Source organism: Chanodichthys erythropterus, chromosome 4, assembly GCF_024489055.1.
Source record: "Chanodichthys erythropterus isolate Z2021 chromosome 4, ASM2448905v1, whole genome shotgun sequence".
NCBI lineage: Eukaryota > Metazoa > Chordata > Actinopteri > Cypriniformes > Xenocyprididae > Chanodichthys > Chanodichthys erythropterus.
The window spans coordinates 30,011,928-30,017,927 of NC_090224.1; positions in this window are offsets into that span (position 1 = coordinate 30,011,928).

The following is a 6,000-nucleotide window of genomic DNA, read 5'->3' on the forward strand; positions in this document are numbered from 1 at the left end:
AGACGTCCGCAAGGGTGATTTTGGTATGGGGTAGCTTATATGAAAAGGAAATTTAAACATTTTAGAAACATATTAATTGACTGCATTTTGTGTGAAAATGACATGAATTGTGTTAATGGTATGGCCACAACAGACAGATGTTCTGCTAAATATGTTTAGTGTTTTGAAAATGTGACTAGATCGGACAAATGTATGTTAGCAATAAAAAAAAACTGTAACACAATTCATATCATTTTCACACAAAATGCAGTCAATTAACATGATTCTAAAAGGCTTAAATTTTCTTTTCATACAAGCTTACCCCATACCAAAAGGATCTTTCTCAACTTATTTGCAAATGCTTACAGTTTTGTTTTTTTTTCAATTGCTAACAAGCGTTTAGCAATACTTATAGTTATATAAGTCAAATAGTTAATTTTCTGCCCAAAACCATATTTTGTTAAATAAACACAAACTCTACATTTCAAAATGCTAAAAACCTTTTTCAACACATACTTACTCCATCAAAACACAGCCAACCTGATTCAAAATCGAGTCGTCATGTCAAACAATAGCACTAGTTTTCTGTCCAACATGAACATATTGTCAATCAAAGTGCAATGACTGTCAAAATACTAACAGTTGATGGCATTATGAAAAATGCATTACTATAGGAATTGAGATTAAAAGTCAGAATTGTGAGATAAAAATACATAATTACCTTTTTATTTTTTATTCATGGCAGAAATAAGCTTTCACAGGTTCCACGTGTAAGTGAAAAAAACAGAGATGCACAGTCCAGCACACATTCTTCCTCCTCTCCTATACCTGTTCTTCTCCCTTGCCCTGATCCAACTTCTCCTTTCCTCCTTCATCTATTCTTCTCCCTTACCCAGATATTATTTTCTCTCTGCTCCTCTGTGTTGTTCTTCATCCACACTGAACAAATCCAATTCAAAGAGTCCTATTTTACTGTGTGTCCTGGAAAGAAATTCAACACCTGACTATGCCTCCAACTGAGACTGGAATCTGCTATTTTATCTCAATATTTCACTGATTCACTAATTAAAAATGTTTATGTTTCAAAAATGCAATTGTTTCAGTATTTGTTTTATATATTTTTTTCAATACTTTTGAGCTGCTGTTGTTGCAAAAGTATAGGTTGTATCCTATATTTAAAGATTGAAACATTAGGTCTTCATTTCTGACTTGCTGTGTTTAAGCATTTGCAAATAAGATGAAAAGGTCCATGATTTTGGTTTGGGGTAAGCTTATATGAAAAGAAAATTTAAGCATTTACAGTTTTTTTCAATTGCTAACATACTTTTGTCCAATCTGTAGTCACATTTTCAAAACTCTAAAGACATGTAGCAGAGCATCCGTTTGTTGTGGCCATACTATTACAGTTTTTTCCAATTGCTAACACACTAAAATGACATGCACAGCACAATTATTTAAACTGACACACAGAGAGCAAAACTTCTTCTCAAGTCTCCAAAAGTCTAAACACCTTTTCTGTTTTACACACATTTTGCATTTCAAAATAGCACTTTTTAAATTCACTAAATACAGTTCTCTGCATAAGACACAACAATCTGACATAAAGTCACATGTTTGCCATTTCAAAACACTGCCATTCAAAATGACACTACATGAGCTAATTGGCCAATTACATGTGCCACCTGGCCAAACACCTCAGTGGTTAATTGTTAACACTTCAATCAGGATGTAAGCACTATGAAAAGACCACAGGTGAGAACCTTTTTTTTTTACAACAACAATGGAAGACATTGCAGAGAGAGGAAGAGGAAGAGGAAGAGGGAGGTTGAGAATAAGAGGGGGAGGAAGAGTGAGAGGTAGGGGTAGAGCAGGTAGAGGAGTTCATGGCCAAAGAAGACAAACACTTTCAAATGAAATCAGAGCAACCTTAGTAGATCATGTCATCAACCATGGGTTGACAATGCGTGAGGCTGGACAGAGAGTGCAGCCAAACTTGAGCCGTTTTACTGTCGCCTCTGTCATCCGGACCTTTAGACTGGAGAACGGGTATGTAACCAAAATTTCATGTAGTACACATGTAGTATACCCCATGTCATAGTGTATCAGTTGGGTGACACCTGTTTACTTAGTGTATGACATCAGCCATTCATGAACTGTACAAGTTTCCTGTACAATGTACTCTACTGTGGGGGAAAATATTTAGGCTGCATTGTCCAAGCCCTATATATATTTTTATTTTATTTTTTCTAAAGGACTGAGAGACGACACCATGGTGGAGGAAGGGGCCAAATGTTCACCGGGGTACAGGAAGCTGCCATTGTAAACTTGGTTTTGGAAAATAATGAAATCAGATTACGAGAAATTCAAAGCCACATCATCCAAGACAACACCTTATTCAACAACATTCAACGAGTTAGTCTGTCCACATTGGCTCGCATTCTCAAGCGAAACCAAATCAGAATGAAACAACTTTATAAGGTGCCGTTTGAGAGAAACTCTCAAAGAAACAAAGAGTTCAGACGAGCATATGTGGATGTAAGTACTATATTGACTGCAGTACACTACACACAACATTGTTTCCCAGTGTACTGGATAACACCATATTGAGTGATTTTTTTTTTTTGTTCTTTGTTTTCAGGGAGTACTGGAAATGGATGCTCATGCAATCCCACATGAGTTCATCTTTATAGATGAGGCTGGGTTCAACCTAGCAAAGACCAGAAGAAGAGGGAGAAACCTCATTGGCCACAGAGCCATTATAGATGTTCCTGGCCAACGTGGTGGGAACATCACAATGTGCGCTGCCATCTCCAATATGCATGGTGTCCTCCACCGTCATGCCAAACTTGGACCATACAACACAGCCCATATTCTCACATTTCTGGACAGACTTCACAACATTCTCATACCACCAGAGCGTATGAATGATGCAGACCATCAAAGAAACCGGTACGTTGTAGTATGGGACAACGTGAGCTTTCATCGTGCAGCCCCAGTCCAAAACTGGTTTGCTGACCACCCAACATTTCTCGTGCAATACCTCCCACCATACTCACCATTTCTGAACCCCATAGAAGAATTCTTTTCGGCATGGCGGTGGAAGGTATACGACCGGCAGCCCTTTGTGCGCATGCCTCTTGTGCAGGCCATGGAAGAGGCATGTGATGAGATTGATGTGGGTGCAATTCAGGGATGGATAAGGCACTCAAGGCGCTTCTTCCCTCGATGTCTGGCAAGGGAAGATATTGCCTGTGATGTTGACGAGGCGTTGTGGCCAGACCCAGCTGTGCGGCAAGATGCTGCCTAATTATTTTTCTTGCCTTTTTTTTTTGTTTGTTTTTTTTTACTGTAATATATTTTTTTCAGAAATTTTCTTTTTCAGTTTACTTTTTTTGTAAGAATATTTTTGTTCAGTCCCATGTAAATATATCTGCTGTGCTTATGTTGTACTGACTTGTTTACTGTAGTGAAGGAAAAAAAATAAAAATGTTGCAACAGCATGTGTGTTTATCTGCAAATATTTCTGTGCATGTGAACAATCTGATACATATTTTAGTATTATGGCAAAGCATACTAAAGATGGGGGTGCTTTTCATTATGCCCAAAAGTGTGTAGGTGGTTAGGCAAAAATCTGGTAATATGAATGAAGTGTGTGCCATTTCATGCAAAAGTTTGATTTTGATAATGCTCTGTGTAGTTTCGGTTGCAGTGCTTCATTTTGCAGGATATATGAGGTATTTTGCAGTTTGGGTGTGTGGTTTTGTGAATTGTGTTAAGTGTTTTGATAAAACCAGACTAGTTTCAAAAATTGTGTGTTAGCAATTGGAAAAAACTGTAACACAATTCATGTAGTTTTCATACAAAATGCAGTCAATGAACATGTTTCTAAAATGCTTACATTTTCTTTTCATATAAGCTTACCTCATAGCAAAATCATGGATCTTTCTCATCTTATTTGCAAATGCTTAAACACAGCAAGTCAGAAATGAAGACCTAATGTTCCAATCATTAAATATAGGATAAAACCTATACTTCTGCAACAACAGAAGCTCAAAAGTATTGAAAATATACATATAACACATACTAAAACAATTGATAAGTTTTTTTTAATTAGCAGATCACTTAAATATTTGGCAGATTCCAGTCTCGGTAAAGACTCTTTGTATCGGATATGTTCAGTGTGTATGAAGACCAACACAGAGGAGCAGAGAGAAAATAATATCTGGGTGAGGGAGAGGAATTGATGAAGGAGGAGAGGAGAAGTTGGATCAGGACAAGTGAGAAGAAGAGGTAGAGGAGAGGAGGAAGAATGTGTGCTGGATTGTGCATCTCTATGGTTTTCCCCCTTACACATGATGAACCTATGAAAGCTTATTTCTGCCATAAATAGAAAATAAAAAAAAAAGATAATTACCTTTTATGCTTTTTTATTCTGTGGTGGAAAAAAAAAACTTCCATAATAACCAAAGACCATGTATGTTGGATTTGTTGTTGATCAATGGCAGCAATTTCATGTTTTCATTTCAGTAAAAGCTTTATACTACAATAATTCCACAACCATTGTTCCATATTTACAAAATATGTGGTCTGCACAGGGCACTAGCTAAGGGGCACTAAGTGGACACCATCCCACCCTCATGAGTGCACCATCAACACCACACACCCACCCCCAGAAAGAGATTTCAACCAAGAGGGACACTATAGTTCTGCATAAGGGACTCATTTGACCAGTAGTTGCCCTGAGCAATTCTGTTACTTCTTCTTCTCTTTTTCTACTGCACATTCTATAAAATAATGACCACTTCTGATGCCAAGAATGCACACATTCAACACTCAACCAAACATGTAGAATGGCTTACATGCATTATACTTTTACTTCAGGAAAAGAAAACTGAATTTTAAAAAAATATGAATTTCATATTTTCTGCAGGTAAAACTGAAACATGCAGTAATGCAGTTTTCATAATTTTTACAGTTTTCAGCTGTTAGTATTTTGACAGTCATTGCACTTTGATTGACAATATGTTCATGTGGATAAAAAACTATTGCTAGTGTTTGACAGAACGACTCAATTTTGAATCAGGTTTGCTGTGTTTCGATAGAGTTAGTATGTGTAGAAAAAGGTTTTTAGCATTTTGAAATGTAGAGTTTGTGTTTATTTAACAAAATATGATTCTGAGCAGAAAATTAACTATTTGGCTAATTGTGTGATGTAGGTGCGTTGCTGTGTTAAGAGATTAGAAAAAGTAATTTAAGTATTGGTAAACGCTTGTTAGCAATTGAAAAAAACTGTAAGAAATGTGTTACAGTTTTTTAAAATCGCTAGGACACATTTCTCAATACTTAGTTAACTTTTTCAAAACTCTTCACACAGTTCTCCGAACCAACTTTTATCTTGGCACAGAGGTTAACTTCACATTCTAAATGCACTAAACCTACCAAAACACTTCATACATGTCTCAAATCAACTCATTCACTAAAGGTTTTCACCCAGCAAACACACTTTGTAACTCATAAATCACTGACCTAAAAACACTGACATCAGTTAGCATTATACAATGTTTTCTTTTTTAAAATTTCTTTATAAAACAAGAATGACACTCTCTACTGCTTATAATTCACTGCAGTACATTACATGGTCCATGTTTGCATTACAGAACAAAATTATTCCTAAGTTTCCCCTTTTGAATGGATGGTAATGAAACTGAAAGACTAATGCTTGTGTAGGTGTTCCGTTTCATCTAATTGCTTTGATAGTATTTGATTTTTTAGATTCAGAAAATATTTCATAAGTATATTACTGTAGAAATGCAGCAAATTTCTGTCTTATTCAGTTTTGTATTATGTTATTGTTTTGAACATAAGTTGCAGTTTTGAAAACAGTATGTAAGCATGTGCAAATTGGCCTGTACGTACAAAGAGTTTTGGCAGTTGTTGTGTCTGCGGAGAAAAGAATTCATGAAATTTGAGAAAATGTAGTAATTGAATGCATTTTATACCAAAGCAATGATAATTGATCCT